Source organism: Cavia porcellus, unplaced genomic scaffold (assembly GCF_034190915.1).
Source record: "Cavia porcellus strain 051 isolate PalLab524CR breed Dunkin Hartley unplaced genomic scaffold, mCavPor4.1 scaffold_6, whole genome shotgun sequence".
In the NCBI taxonomy this organism is placed as follows: Eukaryota; Metazoa; Chordata; class Mammalia; order Rodentia; family Caviidae; genus Cavia; species Cavia porcellus.
In genome coordinates, this window is record NW_026947489.1 from 16,031,953 (window position 1) to 16,049,181 (window position 17,229).

General features: G+C 48.9%; 1 long non-coding RNA gene across 2 annotated transcripts; it reads right to left on the reverse strand.

Moving 5' to 3' along the window:
* Positions 1 to 2,534: 2,534 nt before the first annotated feature.
* LOC134476371 (uncharacterized) lies at positions 2,535 to 10,071 on the reverse strand. 2 transcript variants are annotated; one of them, XR_010047951.1, is made up of 3 exons: positions 9,933 to 10,071; positions 3,387 to 4,194; positions 2,535 to 2,870 (listed from the first exon to the last, which is right to left on the reverse strand). It is a non-coding gene; the product is annotated as an uncharacterized LOC134476371 (long non-coding RNA). The 2 variants fall into 2 exon arrangements; XR_010047950.1 differs by lacking the exon at positions 9,933 to 10,071 and adding an exon at positions 5,281 to 5,418.
* Positions 10,072 to 17,229: the final 7,158 nt, after the last annotated feature.

The window sequence follows — 17,229 nt, forward strand, 5'->3', positions numbered from 1 at the left end:
TCTGTGTCAGAGTAAATCCTGATGTACATAATTATTAACAATACCCCCAGACTCATTTCAATAGGAAGTGTTTTAAAACAAACAGGAAATCTAAGAATAAATTTTGTAATACCAGGAGCAGGACGAGCTGTTTTTATGAAGTTGACTGTAAAATGTCATGGTAAATAAGATTGGCTTTAAATGGGGAGATATTATCTCTGATCAGGAATACAGGTGAGGTCCTCAGGCAAATGCAAACTAACGCCACAGTGGAAACCAACCCTCCTGTGCTAGGAAGGACAGCAGGTCCTTAGACTGAGGACAGCACAGGTCAGCAGTCCTGAAGCGGGAGGGTAAAGGCACTTTGGAGACGGCATGGCAGCTTCCCATTGAGTTGAACGTGCTCTTACTCTACAAGGCACCAGTCGCTGTGTGACACATCACCCTTCCCATGTAATGGCTTTACCACAGCATCAGTCTTTTTTTTTTTTAAGTCCTTCTAGTTTCTGTGGGACAGCAGTTGGGATAGAAGATGGGTGTGTGGTGGCCACACCAGAGACCCAATTACTCAAGAGGCTGATGTGGGAGGAACAGGAGTTTAAGGCCAGCTTGGGCAGCTTAGGGGGACTGCCTCAAAAATAAATAACGAGGCAAAGAAGCTGGGACAGGGAGGGCCATTTTCCTGATATCACACATGGCCTGGCCTTTCCTGCAAAACAGTGTGGGCCTTTGAAGGGCAAAGTCCCAGGAGAGGAGGGGAAGGAAAGGAGAGAGGAGAGAGAGAGAGAAAGGAGACAGCCTTGAAGGAAGGGAGGACACGTTACCCATTTTTATACCCTCACATACTCAACATGGCATGCATTCTCATCTCTTAACAGGTAAATTTTTCAAAATGGGTTATCTTTTTTTTTTTTTTTTTTTGTACTTGGTCTCAAACTCACCACCTCACGCTTGACAGGCAGGCTTACATCACTGAGCTAAGTGCCTAGGCAACTCCCCACCCACTTTGTTTTTAAGACAGTGTCCCAGGCTGGTCTCAAACATCCACTCTCAAGATGGATGTTTTCGCTTGTTTGAAGATCAACTTTGTTTTTTTTTTTTAGTACTGGGAATCAAGCTCCTGAGCCATACTTGCCAGGCAGGTGCTTTTGCCCCTGAGCTAAATCCCCAGCCATCTGAGGACAACTCTGTATGTCAGCTTGGTTGGGTCACAGTGCCTAGACAGGCTGAGGGTGTTTTGGGATGAGACTACTATTTAAATAGATGAACTTCTAAAAACGTGCTGTATGTACCACCAACTTCCCACGGTGGCTGTGATCATTATGTACTGCAAATATGTATCAATAAAAGCAAAAATTTATAAACAGGTGAACTTTGAGTAAAGTCAATCACCTCCATAACGTGGGTGGCCCTGTCCAATCGGTAAAGGCCTGAGTAGAACAAAATACTTCTGCCTCTTCCCCCAACCCAGAGGAGAGAGGGACATTTGAGGATTCTTGATACATGTCCCCCTCACCTTGCAATTACCAGGCAAGAGCTCAAACCACTGAGCTAAATCCCCTGCCTTTTTTTTTTTTTGAGGCAGGATCTCACATGTAGTTCAGGCTGGCCTGAAACTCAGTAGCAATTCTGCCTCAGCCTCCCAAGTGCTGGAATTACAGTGGTCAGGCTTCAAAATATGTTCTTTGGATCTGAGACAAAACACTAGGTCTTTTCTTGGGTCTCCAACCTGCTAGCCCACTTGGCAGACACAGAACTTGTTAGTTTCCATTAATGCAATTCAGTCCCTGACAGCAATCTGTGTAAAATAAAATATATCCAAGGGCTGAGGATTTAGCTCCGCAGCATAAGTGCCTGCCTAGCATGCACAAGGTCTTGAGTTCAATCCCTGATACAAAAAACAAAACAAAACAAACAAAAAAAAAAACCCCAAAAAACAGAAACAGGCAGATCTAAAATAAAATATACCCAAGGGGTTCTGTTTCTCTGGAGAACCCTGACCAGTACAGCCCTGTTTCCTGATATCAACCAAACTGCAAGCTTCTTGCCTCCAGGTTTCTTCCCTGGGTTCATCACTGCAAATGGAATTTGCATGGAAAAATAAAAATAAACAGAAAAACGAAAAAAGCTTGTGCATTAGCAAGGCATGGTGATGCTGTGTGCAATTCCACCAGTCTGAGAGGCTGAGGCAGGAGGATCATTAAGTTTCAGCCCAGCCCAGAGCAAGTTAGAGACTTTGCAGGACTTATTTCAAAATGAAAAAAAAACAAAAAACAAAAAAAACCAACCCAACCAGTGGGAAGGGAGGAAGGAAGGAAGAGGCTTGGGATGTAGCTCAGTGGAAAGTCTTGGGTTCAGTCTTCAGGAGGAAGAAAGTTTCCACACTTCTTGCTAATCATGGACAAGGGACCCTAACTGCTGTAACCACACCTAGGCGGTGCCAGCAAGGGCTAAAGCCTGCCGTGTCCTGCAGTGAGCGCGCCAAAGCGCTGGGCCCTTAGCGCAGAAATAATTCTTCCCTTCCTGGAACATGTGAATCGACTCAAGTGAAACTGTTCTTTCAGCTTGTAAAATTTAATTATGTCTTTAACTCCATCAATTAGTTCCAGTAAAGGTGTTTCAAAATACCCAGCTTTGAGTCGGATCCCACAGAAAATTAACGTCAGGCACGTAAGCGTCTGATTTAGAAAATGCTCTAGCTGCATTTCTTAAACTGCGTTTCCCAACGAAGGTCCGTGCTTCACATTTTTGCGTCTGTTCTACCTGCAGGCTGCTCAGTTTCCTCTTGGGCAACAACACACCCAGAGCTGCCCTCAACTTTCAGGGTCAGGAAGAGAAAACCTTCGGGGAGGGGGTTGAGAGGCTGCTGTGGGCGGCTTAAGTTCTTCACCCTGGCGGAGTTAAGAAAAGCACTTAAGCGTCAGGACGAAAGCTGCACTGGGCACTAAGTATATCCTGGGAAGTGTCTGCCCATCTCCACCCCTCTCCGGAGCCAATCACGCGGGGACAAACAGCTCGGAGGCCTCGGGGACCTTGGTCCCGGCTCCGCTTCTTCCCCAACGCAGGCCTGCGGGCCTCCCGCTCCCCCCGGGCTGCAGGAGTCCTGCAGGGGTTAACGCTTCCCGCCTGGGCTGGAATTCAGGCACCACCTGGCCTGCAGCGTGAATGACTCATTGTTTCCCCAGCGCGCGGGGCCGAGCGGGGCTCCGGGGTGTCAATAACCCCGGCAAAGTAGCTGTGCCCTCCCCCACCCCCCGCCCCCGCCGTGCCCTCCCCCCACCGGCCCAGCTCCAGTTTTCTAAAACTGAGTATCGAAGCGGGAATCTAGAGCGCGTTTCTTCTGCCACGCCGGTAGCCAAGGTTACTGCCTTTGAGTTGCCCCGCGTGGACAAAGGATTTAAATTTACCGTCTACAAACAGCGACCTAAAGCCGGCCCATATTATTGATGGCTGTGTCACGGAGCCACCAGGAAATGCAGCGACGCTCGCTGCCTTCGACCTCTGCATCCATAACCGGGCCTGGATTTTACTTGCCAACCCGGGGTTTGTGTGGACCAAATTTCCGATTGGTAATTTTCCCCACACTAAATATAAGGCGTGCACTGAAGGGTTGGTTGGCAGGCCGGTCTCTAAAGCCTGGCGGGCTGCAGCCTTCCTCCTACTCCGAGAGGACCGACCGGCTGGTTGCTGTCTGGATTGTGGGGTCCCCCTCCCCTGTCGTTTATCTCAGTCCAGTAGTTTGAAAGCCACACTCTGCAGACATTTTACTCTCATTCTGTAAGGGCGTTGTATACAAAAAAACTTGCAACGCTTTATTTTTTATTTTTTACTTTTGGTAGTTTGTTTTGGTTACCTTACATTTTTACGTGTTTAAATATTCAAAAAGGAAATTGTGGAGGAAAAAATAATTGCAGAAAGAAAAGGGGGAAACTCTGGTCGGTCTAGAGGTCAGCGCGCTGCAGAGCGCCGGCCCATCAAACTAAAAGCCCTAAGTGGGTTCCAAATCACTGTGACTTTGAAAAGGGACAAGGACGAGACAGCGGCACAGGACACGGAGATTAAATAGGGCGCTTGCTAAAATGCAGCAGATGCCTCAATCCGAATCAATATCAGTCAGTTCTGCAGTGCGAGAGGCCGCCAGGCGTTGAGTGGTTTCAAGTGAGTATTGATACGGGTCTCCTCTCTCCCATGAATGGACACCCATGCAGAGTCTGACTTAAAAAGAAACAAAAGCACAAAATTATTTTGAGTCTACGCTATCATTCTACAAGCTGAATATATTTCTCGGATCGTCCGCGGTCCTAAAAATAACGTCAGACATGAACATGTTTGCCTTCGCCGTTGGCAGCGCACGGAGAAAACCCGCAGGGATCCACACGGCTGGCTTCCTGCAGACAGGAGGCAGCGACCGCGGTGCGCTTGCGGAAGCAGCAGAGCCAGGGATGCAGCGTGGCGCCGGGTGTGAGCCACCTTCCTTCATAATCCAGGCTTCCGGCTCGCAGCTCGGGATGGTGTGGCCCGTGGTTACGCAGGTCGGGTGAAATATCTGGAGGCCCGTGAGGAGCCGCAGAGCGAACCCAGACCTCCTGCATGCAGCAGGGTCTCAAGCTCCCAGCAGAGCCAGAATTAAACTGTTGGGCTTTTGCTAGGCCTTGGTTAATACAGCTGCTTTGTGCTCATTAGATCCCAAGTCCTCACGACTCTAAACCCTTTCTAGTGCGTGACAAGTGCATTCTGCTGTCGGAAAGGCAATTTGCATGGCTGATTGTTTTTCTCGACTATCTAGAATAATGTGGTCACCATTTTAACTGATAAAAGTTGTTTGCCCTTGAAAATTCTCTCAGTCCGTCCTGCGATTTTAAGTGGCCCCGAAAGGAAAGCTGATGGTTAGTTCTTATGGGCAAAGTATGCCAGGATCGGCCCTGTGGGTTTCTCCTGACCAAGCCACTCCTACCCTCACCCTAACAGTTCTTTGCTTTGGGAAGGAATCATATAGCTAGACAAAACAATTGAGTGACTTTAAGATCGCAGGCGAGAAGGGGACACGTGCCTTGAGTTTTATTGTGATGTCACTGCCCATTTGAGGCACAGAACACTCTGCTTGGGGATCCTCTCATCATTTTGTGCGCACAGCCAAGCAAAACGCAGTGAATACTGGAAAAGATGTTCAGGGTGAAATCAAGGTGGTCTGTTACATTTGGAATTCTCCTGGAATTCCAAACTTGGAATCCTAACTATTTGTGTTGTTTCCTTTTCCCCTTTCAACCCATTCCCCTCCTAGACCGGTTTGGGAATATTTACCTTATGGTTAAACCCTCGGGTATCTAGAAGAGACATTGAAGATAATGTTAATAAGCAAAACAGGTGGATTAGGAAAAATGGAAGTCAGGAATAGTAGCACATGTCTGTAACTCCAGCACTCTGCGAGGCTGAGGCAGGAGGATTGCCAATCTGATCAATTTAGTGACCATAGTGCTGGGTTATAGCTTTGTGTGCTCTTGAAGGGGGCATTCCTTCTGCCTCAGCCTTCTGAGTGCTGGCATTGCAGGCAGGTGTCACCAGGCCTGGCTTCCAAGAAAAATATCATTACAGACTAAGGAGAAATAAAAAATCACAGTCCCAATGAAGAACAGCAGAGGCTGTGGCCAAGTGAAAGCTTACGTCCCTGTCCCCTGACAGTGGCAGCCACATCTTGGCACCTGGGCCACGTGACAATATGCACAGGGCAGCCGAGTCTGTCAGAATCCTCAGCTTGAGAGCTCAGCTCTACACAGACAAACACCTGCTGTGAGGTGCGATAGAAGATGAAAAATAAGATCTTTGAATATGAAATAGGAAGTTTATGGACTAGAAAATTAAACCTGACTGCGCACACATTGCTACATGTGTGCTATAAAAAGAAATTACCAAGCTGCCTGGGAGTCCAGGAAGACCAATTCAGTTGCAGGCAGGTGGGCAGAATGAGGCTCAGGGAAGGTTCCAGAAGGAAAGGCAAGCTGAGCTATTTTCTTCCTGAGTCAAACAGGAACAAGCTAAGACATGGAGCCATGAGCAGCTTGCTTTAGCAAAAAACCTAAGGTATAGCCAACCATGGTGGCCCATGCCTGTAATCCCAGCACTTGGGAGGCTGAGACAGGAGGAGACTGCAAGTTCAAGGGTAGCCTGGGCTACATACAAACTGAGCCCTACCTCAAAATCAAAGCAAAGCAAAACAAAACCAAAAATTAAAAATAAATAGGGGACTGGGCTGACTGTGAAGGCCGTGGGTTCCATCCCCAGTAAAGGAGTGGGGAGCTAAAGTTGGATGCTACAACAAAAGCATCTATAGCTCAGGAGGTGGGCGAGGAGGAGTCCTCCCGCCAGGCATCCCAGAGGCTGAGTGAAGACCAAACGCAAACGAAGAACACCAGGACCGCTGTGTGTCATTTCCTGGGCTTGTTCTCTGGACCAGCTCAACATGCAAATTCACTGCTGCACCTGCTAGAAATTAGGTTTAATTGGAAAGAAACCAGGAAGCAAGAATTTGAATTAGAAGAGAGAATTTAACAGTATGTGGTTATTTCTTCAGGCTCCCTAGTATTTGACTATTATGTCTGTGAAAGGGTGAGCCGTGGAGGTGAAAAATCTGAATTTGGAAAAGCTGGTCTGTATATGCGGTGTAAAGCTAAATACAAATCTAATAATGCTCCCTAATACAGAAGTGGGGGAAGGCTTCTCTCCCTTCCTTTCAGCCCTTAGACACTTTTTTTTGAGACAAGGTCTTGGTGTGTAGTTCTGGCTGGTTTGCACTCACTACGGAGCCCAGGCTGGCTTTGAAATTGAGGCGATTTTCCTGCCTCGGCCTCTAAACTGCTGGGATTACCCCTAGGAAACCACCACATCTGGTCTGGCTTTAGACAATTTGTAAGGATAAATTCCTTCTCTATCCTTTTGAGAAGTATGGAAATGTATTTAAAAGTCAAGGCCAGCTTTTAATAACCTGGGAGTGTTTCTCAAAGTCCTGGGAACTTTCTTTTTGAAATGTAATCAGCACCGAGGTAGCATCGCTGTTTACAGCTCCTGTGGGCGGGCCTAACTCCGTGGAGGCTTTTGTCTAAGTTACAAACCTGATTTCTGTTGTACAAATGTTTATTTAGTTGACTGTGGTGGCACCCTCTTGTACTTCCAGCACTCTAGGAGACTGAGGCAGGAGGATCAAAAGTTTGAAGCCACCCTGAGCAAACCCAGCGCTCGATGAGACAGGAGATCACAAATTCGAACCCAGCCTGGGCAATCTCTGAGCAATTCAGAGATTCTGCAAGACCTTGCTTCAAAATAAAAGCACAAAGGGATGTGGGTGTAGCTCAGCACTAAGGTCCTGTGTTAATTCCCCAGTTAATTTCCCCCTCCCGTCCTCTTTGGATTAAGCTAATTAGCTGACATCACCAGCTCCCGATTACCAGGTGAGTTCTGCTTGAACTATGCAGACTCAGGGTGCTGTCCCCTCCTGTTTACCTTGAGGCCGCCTACGGTAACAGGTGTGTCTGCCTAGCTATGCAAAAACAAGGAAACTTCTTTCAGTCTTTTATCTGACTGCTTGGGCATGCCTCACATTTTGGGTTAATGTTTATTCAATAATGAAACTTACAGAGAGAGAGAATTTATCAGGTAGGCAATAAATTTTTATGGGCTAAGTTTGTGTCTCTACTTGGAGGTTAGCATCTACATACATTGACCACCAACATCCTACGCAAACGTGCAAAGCAGGTTCCAAACAAAATTCTGCGTGCAGATAGGGCAGGGTGAGGGAGAGAGGGTGTCACACCTTCCCTGCCACTGCGGACCAGAAGACGCCAGGATCCCAGACCCAGGACGGCTTCTCTGCCACTGCTCAAGCTCTGCAGTTCGGGCCTAGACTTACAGCTGTGGCACTTTAATTAACCTCCCGCTGCCTTGGTTTCTCTATCTGTAAACAGGATGACAAAGAGGTCTCTACCTTAAAGCAATGTTTGGCAGAGTTAAAGACCCTTAAATAGATGTTAATTAGTCCTTTTAACATCAGTACTTGAAATTTTCTTAGGAGTAAAAATATTTCTGCCGGTACAAAGAATGAAAACGAAGTTCCTGTCCTTTGAGGAATTTACAATTTGATTGTGTGTGGGAGTTATAGGGATTGAATTTGGGGCCTTGGAACCGAGCTACATCCCACGCCCCCTCCTCTTTTTTCTAATTTTAAAAGTTTGCCATAGGCACTTACTAAGCCGCTAAGTTGCCAGGCTGGGTTCGAATTTGTGATCTCCTGTCTCATAGAGTGCTGGGTTTGCAAGTATGTGCCCCCAAGCCCGGTTTTTAATGACTATAACGGTACTGTAAGATCATAACTGGGTATAAACCAAATTTTCAAGGAGACAAAAAAAAAAAAAAATAGAGGGTTTTAAAAGGAGATCATAGGCCTGGGGATATATCTCAGCGACACAGTGCCTGCCTGGCAAATGTGAGGTTCTGAGTTCGACTCCTAGAACCTAAATATCGTACAGGGCCAGGCACCGCGGCAAACGGCCTGGGCTTGTGCCCAGCACCACACACAGTGTGTGTGTGTGGGGGGGGGCGCACCAAGCGACGGGCGACGGGCAGCATTACCCCAAATGGACTCCGTGGGATCACAGGATTTCCATAAATGTGACAGCCCAGTTTAGATCCCAAGACTTCTCTTGGAGCCGGTTTGACACGGGAAACCAGAGCTCTTATCAAAGGAACGACAAAGTTAGCTCCAACTCTGCAGCCCTGAGCCGAGGCAGGAAGGGAAAGCCGGAGGACAAGCAGGCTCCCCAGCTGCAGCCCTCCGAGCTCCCTCTGGAGCACCTCGCTGAATACGCTTTTGCAATGCCGTAAGACCAATAAATAGTGACAACGAGCCAGCCGCACAACTCCTGCGGTCTGCTAAGCTCAAGGCTGCCCTACGAGCTTTGTTACTGGCGCCCTAAAAATAAAGCTCGAATGCCATCTTGGAAACAGAAGGACTTCTGACAGTGAGGGCGGGGGCGGCGGTATCCAGGCAACGGAGGCGCGGGCCACGCTGCGCAGCCGCACTCCACCCCGCCCCCTGCCGCGTCGGCCCGGCTGAGGCGGGCAGTGGAAAATTACCGCAGGTTCCTCTTAAAGGCGCCCTACGTTTCCTGCCCAAAGCTGGGAGCCCTTGCTCGCACCTCCTGGGAAGGCCAAATGTGAACCAGATTCTACATTTTATCCTCCTAGAGGAAATAAAACCAGTTTGAAGTACTTCTCAGTTCTAATCTGTAGCTGAGCAAATGTTGGAATGAATAGGATTCAAAAAACCAAAACAAAACAAGTTAAGGAGAGGGGAAAAAAAAGCACCATCCCCAACCCTAAAGTACCCACTCTGGCGCAGAATTACTGGACACAGGAGACGACGAAAGGCACAGACTCCTGAATAAAATCACACTATGCAGCACGTTTAAAAACGAATGGATTTTGAAACTAACAAAACTCTTTGACAGATGGATTGATAAATTATAACATTCTAAAAATTACTAGGAAAGGGGTCAGATTTATTTAAGAAGTAAAGCAGGATCAGAAAACTGATTCTATCCTTCTAGGTCAATTCTTAAAGTAGAATAAATCTATGAGACCCCGCCCCCGCTTCCTAGTCGTTAAAGAAATTTTCTACAAGTGAGAAGTTATGATTTACAAGTTAAGCAGTCTTCTGCAGCTGTCTTTCCGGAAAGAACAGATAAACAACACGCTAGTTCAGGTGTCTGCAGTGAGTGTGCAGGATACGCTCGGCTGCAATCTGTGGCTCAGAGATGAATCTCACGAGCCGTATTTCCTGGAAGGCCTTCGTGGAAAAAAAAAAAAAAAGGAAAAGAAAAAAAGAGAAATACTAGGCTTCCTCGAGTAAAGCGGTTCACACACTTCTGCCCAAACTCAAAAAGGAAGGATCGTCCTTGGCATACCCGGCCCTCCTGGGATCTGAGTTCGCGGGCAGAGGTCTCTTCCTGCTGTTCCGGGCCCCTGCGGTCCGAACAGGGAGGGTAAAGGTTCCCGGCTCAGGAGAGGAGCGCACTGATCCTGCAGCGGGTCGCAGCCATCCTGGCTACAGCACACCCCCGCCCAAAGCCCCTCACAAGTCTTTTCCTCCCCTGGTGGAGTATAAGCAGCAGCTGATGGTGTTCAGCTTAGGATCTTCGAATCTAGAGGTTAAAGAGGCAACGCCTTATCTTACTTTCCTGCACCCACAGAAAAAGTTAATTACGAGTAACATGAGTGCGTCGTGCAAAAGTGCCACCCACTCTGAGCTCCCGAGCTGTGAGTGAGGGTCATGGATCTGAGCCTTGGAAAGGAAAGCATGTGCAGCTGCGGCCTGCATTGTGTCGCCTTGATCTTCCTCTGCGGCAGCTGAGACACTGATGAGAGATGGATCAGGCTGCTGAGCCAGGCCCGAAGCTGCCCAGGCAGCACAGGGTCCACCTCACCTTCGCTCTGCTCGACCAGGAAGGACTCGGACCGCGCAGACCGGCTCGGAGGGAGAGTTCAGAGGGAAAGAGCACCCGGAGTCTGTTTTCCAAGCTGAGGCTGTGGGCGCCTAAAAGGCTGTGTTAATCAGAATCTACCTTTCATATTCAAACCAGAATAGGGTTTTTGAAAAAAGCAAAATGTTTAAATATGGGTTAAAAATTTTAGCAAGCAGAGTTTGGAGACACCGGTTGTCAGTGTAATAAAGATGATAAATTCCATTGTTCATAGAATTATATAACAATTTTATGCCTCCGAATGTAAGAATATAGGGTTTGGGAAGTCAGCCTTCAGATACTACTACTACCAGACAAAAAGTACAACAAATATGAATTTCTAGCTAATTTTTTTTCAGTACTGGGGATCAAATCAACGATCTTGGTACCGAGCTATATCCCCAGTCTTTTTGTTTTTTTGAATCAGGTTCTTGTTGAATTGCCCAGGATGGGCTTGACTTTGAGATCCTCCTGCCTCAGTCTCCCCATGCTGGAACCACAGGCCTGTTCATCCTTTCCAGTCCTTCATAGCAATTGTCACTTTACAGTTAGTCCACCCGGCAAAAGTAAGGCCTGTTCAAGGACAGGGATTTTTAGTTGGCTTGTGGAATTCTCCCAGAATTTATGCCTGGCACAGAGCAGGCCCTTGGGGAAAAAAAATTGCTGCCTGAATGGATGAATGAACAAGTTAATAGTCAGTGCTCAGAATGTGGCAAGGGCTGCACGGAGGGGCAACCCTAAAAATCAAACAAAAAAACCCCACCAAAAACCAAAAACCAAACCCTCCAAAACCACCACAACAAAAAACCCTTTGCTATGTTCATCATCTCAGGATGGCCTGGGGAACTGGGAGCTTTGTGATATTTGTCACTTTAATGCTAGTGCAGAAAGCCAATTACATATGCCTTTGGGTTTGCCCTCTAAGCACAAGTGCTAGATTAGCAAATGAAAACACAAGTTGCCCTCTTAAATTTGAATTTCAGATGAACAAACAATATTTTTTTATACTGGTCCAAGTACTACTACTACTACTTGGAGGATCGGATCGATGTGAGTTTGAGGCCAGCTTGGGTTGCACAGTGAGACCCTCTCTCAAAACACCAACACAACCCCACTCCCAAAAAATCCTGCAGTGAGAGAACCCTAGTTAGCTAGGGGTGGGGACACAGTGACTTTGATGAGAGGGATGAAGGTGGCAGAGAAGAGGGGTGGGACGGAATTGTAACTGCAAAGTGGAGGTATGTGGGAACATTGTGGACCTTGAGTTTTATTTTATTTTATGTTGGTACTGAGGATTGAACTCATGACCTTGTGCTTGCCAGGAAGGTGCTTGCATCATTGAGCTAAATCCCCAGCCCCAACCCTGAGTTTTAAAACAAAACAAACTGACAAGCACAAAAACAGTAAAAATCAAATGCAGCAGGAATTACAAGAAAGTCTGCTGGAGAAGTCTGATCATGTAGACTGGGGTCAGAATATAAAGGCAAGGGTGAGGCCAGGCCGGGTGGCTCTTGCCTGTTATCCCAGCGCTCACTCAGGAGGCTGAGGTGGGAGGATTGCTCCAAGTTCAAAGCCAGCCTGCACTACATAGTGAGACCTCATGTCAAAAGCAAACAAACCAACCAACCCTACAGAAAAACCCTCAGGTAAACCAAATCTCTGTGTCCATTTATCTGATGAATGCATGTATTTTCCACTTAACTTTTTATATTTTATTAAAATAATTTTTTTTCAGACAAGGTCTTGCTATACATTTCAGGCTGGCCTTGAACTCACTATGTAACTCAATCTAGCCTCTTTCAAGATTCTCCTGCCTCAGCCTCCTGAGGTTACAGGTGTGTAACAATACCCATGGGTTACATTCCTAGATGTGAAATCCCTGGATTCCTGGGTTACTCCATTTACATTCCTTTTTGGTCCTGGAGATGAAACCCAGAGCCATTCTAGTACTGAGCTCCATTTGCAGTCCATTTAATCTTTCCTTTGAGACGGGTTTTGCTAAATTGCCTGGGCTGACCTGCAATCTGAGATTCTTCCATCTCAGTCTTCTTGTAACTGAGATAGTGGTCTAAGTGTTCTGTTCACGTTTTGACGAATGAGTAGGAATTTACTGAATAGGGTTTGGGTTAGGAAAGAGCAAGGAGCACATTTGAAGGGGACAGTGGTAGAAGGAAGAGCAAGCAGCCCGGGGAACCAGGCTGGGCTGGAGACATTTAAGAGGAGCCCCAAGAAGGGACGCTGCGGGGAAGTAGAAAAAGGTCAGGGAGCAAGTGGCAGTTCACATCCAGCACCACTCTCTGCCCGGCACTGAAGTGTTGGTGTGAGACACTTTGCTAAGCTTGAGGTTCCGTTTACGTTTTAGCCCTTGTGACGAAGAATGAAACGTCCATAGTTTAGGGGAAGGAAACCAAAGCCCAGGGAGGTCAAGCTGCCACAGGTCCCACGGTTGGATAGCAGCAGAGCTGAAACCCAAAGCCTGTGTCTCTTGTCTGCGGAACCCGTGTTCTTAGCACCAAGAGCTGAAAAGAGCTGCAACCCCGGGAGTGGGCTGTGGAGAGCCCGGATGTGCAGCCTTGACGCCAGGTTACCTGGCCACAACCCCACTTGTCTGCTGAGGCGGTCACAGAGGGAGAGGACAACCGCAGACCAGCTAGAGGCGACCTGAGTCATTTCTGGCAGGACTGGGTTAAGGGGCAAATTTACAAGATCTTTCTTCCTGGTGGGGAAAAACAGTACCTGAGAGCAGAAATGAGGTTGTCAAGGGGCCTTGACATAAGAAAACACGTTTTCGGGGCTGGGGGTTTAGCTCAGCGGCGTAAGCACCTGCCTTACAAGCAGGCAGTCATGACTTCAATCCCTGGTACCGATAAAAATGAAAAAGACCAAAAAAAAAAAAGAAAAAAAGAAAAAAAGAAAAGTTTTCTTCTTCACCTTCCCCTAATTTTTCCCTTATAGGACATGGGCTTCTAAAGAGCTTTTAGCTCCCAAAAGCTGCGTGGTCAACTGTCCCTTCAAAGGGCTGAAACATAAGACACTCACCCACTTTCTGCTGTCAATCAGCTGTGCGATCTGAATGACCAACAAAAGGATCTAGAGCTGTTTGGGAAGCTCACAGTGCACCCCTGGTAACAGACTCTGGTCTCGGATGTACGGTTTGGTATAGCTAAAAACCTTCTTGTGTTTATTGCTGTGCACCTGTAGGATCCAATATGTCGGTAGCTTTGCAAAGCGCTGGTTACTTGGCGATTTCGAATTAGACTCCAGATCTGTAGCCCAAGAGATGAAGCCTAGCACGGAGCTCCTGTCTCCAAGGAAACTGCTCTGGAATAGTAATCACTGCCACATGTGGTGGTTCTTTTTTTTTTTTTTTTTGTCTTTTTCCTTTTTATCAGTACCGGGGATTGAACTCACGACTGCCTGCTTTCAAGGCAGGTATTTATGCCGCTGAGCTAAACCCCCAGCCCCCATGTGGTGGTTCTTAAAGATCCAGTCTTTTTGATACTTTCACCAGTGTTCTCCATCCTAGTGGGCTGTATTTTATACCATGTACAGAACTTAGAAAAAAAAAATTATTTCCATGGGATTAATAATCAAGAAGTCTATCAGAATCACTAGTTCCCAAGGAAGAGACATTACATTGTCTGAGATGGATTTAAAATGGCCACATACCACACTGGTTGCTAATCCACATTCCCTCACATTTATAATTTGTGTGAGTCGCACTTTGCAATTCCATGTTTTGCTATAGCATTTTCAGAGAGCAAAGAGAGGATTCTGGGAAGCACGGTTTGCTTTGGGAATAGCAGATTGCTGCAGTTTCCTGGTAGGAGCATCCAAGTGTCAAGAAAGCTAAACTAGAGCACAAACCATAAAGTATTAGCTCACCTTTCTTTGAAGCCTCATATTTCGTTCTGTGGCTAATAAAAGCAACTGAATCTGGCACAGTGGCACAGGTTGGTCATCCCAGTACTATGGGAGGCTGAGGCAGGAGGATCCCAAATTCAAGCCTAGCTTGAGCATTTCAGTAATCTACTAGGAGCTTGCCTCAAAAAAGGGGGGCTGGGCCTGGGGCTGTAGCTCAGTGAAAAAGCCCTAGGTTCAATTTCTATGTGGTGAAAAATAGAATTAAAATAATGAGAGATGATAGTTTAGATGCCTTTAGCCTTTTAAAAACAAGCTCAAAACAACAAATCCAAATGTTCATTTAAATTTGGATTTTTGAAAATTACAAAGTTTATATGCCCCTTGGAAAGAATGCTTCCGCAATAATTTCTGGAGCATCCGATCTACACACAGGAATGACCTTCCTCTGTATTCACAGGCTTACAACGCAGGCAGCCCATCTGCAACCTTTACCTAGAAGTGAACAGCAATGTCGAGTCCTTTCTGGACACCAAAGCCAAACAGGAAACAAGACACCGAGAATGTATGATTTACAGTTTTGAGAGACACTCCTACCAATTCAGGAGCGAGAAAGCTCGCCAAGCGGGGAGTGGGGGGAAGAGGGGAGTGCAGACTGGCGCCTTACAGAAAACAAACACTAGACGCCACCAAACCCAGTGCGCAGGGGGCAGAACCATGCGTAGAACTGAACATACGCAGGTGCAAAGCGTTTCATAGCTGTTATTCCTGCTAGTGGAATTCGAGGTGACCCGGAGCCCCTTCTGCGGGGTGCTGGGGACGGAACCCAGGGACTCGGCTTCGGGGATCGTTTCGAGGCCACACCGAATTGGGCGCCGGTCGTCCCCGAGCTGCCGCTGCAGGGTGGGTGCCTTATCATTTTCAAAATTCATGCCTTAACACCCAAGCTTTTAGGAGGCGTGGTTTTAGTAAAGGGGCGCGGGGGACCCGAACCCGGTCCCCGTGGCCACACCCCCGGCGTCTCAAGTCCTGCCGCAGCACAGCGCCGGCCCGGCCCTTCCTCTCCCGTCTCCCCACGGCGCCGGCACCGCCCCGCCCTGAGCCGGCGGGCGCCGCCTTCACTCCGCAAGCGCCGCCCGCACGCGCCCCGCCCCAGGGGAGCCTCGGCCTCGCCCGGGAACAAAGGCCGGGGCCGCGCGAGCACCCAGCGGCGAACCAGGCCCGCCGCAGGCTCTACGCTCTCGGGCGTCGGTGGGGAGTCGCAAAGCCAGGCACCAAAAAAAAAAAAAAAAAAGACAGCAGGCAGTGCTTCGGGCCGCCGTGAGACCCCAGGAATCCCCACGCCCGCGACCCCCTCTCGTGCCCACCCGCCGGCTCCCCGCCCCAGCTCGGGCACGCCCTTCCGCCATCTTGTAGTTTCCTCGCGTCTCAGGCCTGCCACGTGGCGCGCGCGGCGGAGGCGAAGGCCCCGTCCCGACTTCCGGTCGGACCGGTTCTAGCCGGCCGAGGGACGCAGACGCGCGGCTGCCCCCTGGCGGCTTCCCGCGGAGCTCCAGCGCCGCCCCGCCCTGGCGCCGCACGCCGGCATCCGCCATTGCCGCCCGTGCCCACAGCACGTCCGCGTTGTGCCGCTCCCAGAGCGCGTGAGCGCTGCCCGGGCGGGGCCGCCGCCTGCGTCACTGGCCGGGCGGGGCGCCTCCCGGTGTGACGCGAGAGGCGCATGCGCGGCAGCAGCAATGGCAACAGCTTGCATGGAGGTGGCGTGGAACGCCTCCCTGGGAGGCCGAGGCGGGAGGGTCGTGAGTTCAAGGCTCGACCTGGGTGACCTAGTGACTTAGGCAGAGCCTGTCTCTAAATAAAAGGTGAAAAGGGCTGGGGTTGTAGCTTAGTGCCAAGGCCCTGGGTTCAAGTCCCAGTGCGCGTGGGCTGGGGACGGTCAACATTGTTTAACCTCTCAGAGAGACCAGAGGTCGTGAGGAGCTGGGGAGATTTCGTGGGTAACTGTGTAAATTTGGATTTAAACCATAGGAACCTATTACGTTAAAATTTCATTGGAACAGAGTCAGAGCTAAGGCTAAGAGTCAGGTGGCTCCAGACCCCGTGTCTTCTTGTTCTGTTGATTACACGCGAAAAGCTTTATCCAGAGGATAAACCCGAGGTGTGGAATAAGCAAGGTAATAGGGTCATACGGTTTAAACCCAAATTTACTACAAGAATAGTATCATAAGCTGGGTGTGGTAGTGTGTACCTGTAATCCCAGCACTCACTCGGGAGGCTGAGTCAGGAGGATTGCCTTTAGTTCGAGGCCAGCCTGGGCAACATAGGGAGATTTGGACTCCAAACCAGAAAAAGTCTCGGAGCATCTAGCTAGAACCTAGATCCACCAATTATTACGTCTGCCCCAATTGCTTTTTTTTGGGTATGAATTTGTTGGAGAGAAACCTCATTTAACCCAGTTTTACTTGTCTGCTTCAGGTGTTGGGGACTGGTCCCGGGCTGGCGCGGGAGGCACGGCTGAGCTGTGTACAGCCCGGCCGCTGCGTTAGGGAAGCCGGAACCAGAGCCACAGCCCTGCCAGGCTCGTGTAGTTCTTGGCAGGAGCTGGGCTTCGGTCTGGGAGCTTTGAGTCTGCTCCGCTGCTGACCGCAATGAAGGGGCGGCGACCTTCCTGTGAAGGCAGAAACCAGGACGAGGAAGGGGCTCCTTAAGTCATTAAGCTGCCCACGCCGGGCTCAAATGTGTGATCTCCTGCCTCAGCCTCCTCGAGTGCTGGGGTTTCAGGCATGGGCCATCTCTGGCTGTTGCTGATTCCGGCCACCCCGTCCTTTCCCTGCATGGTGCGTGCCCTCTCACACCCAGTGCTGTCTGGACCCAGCTTGCC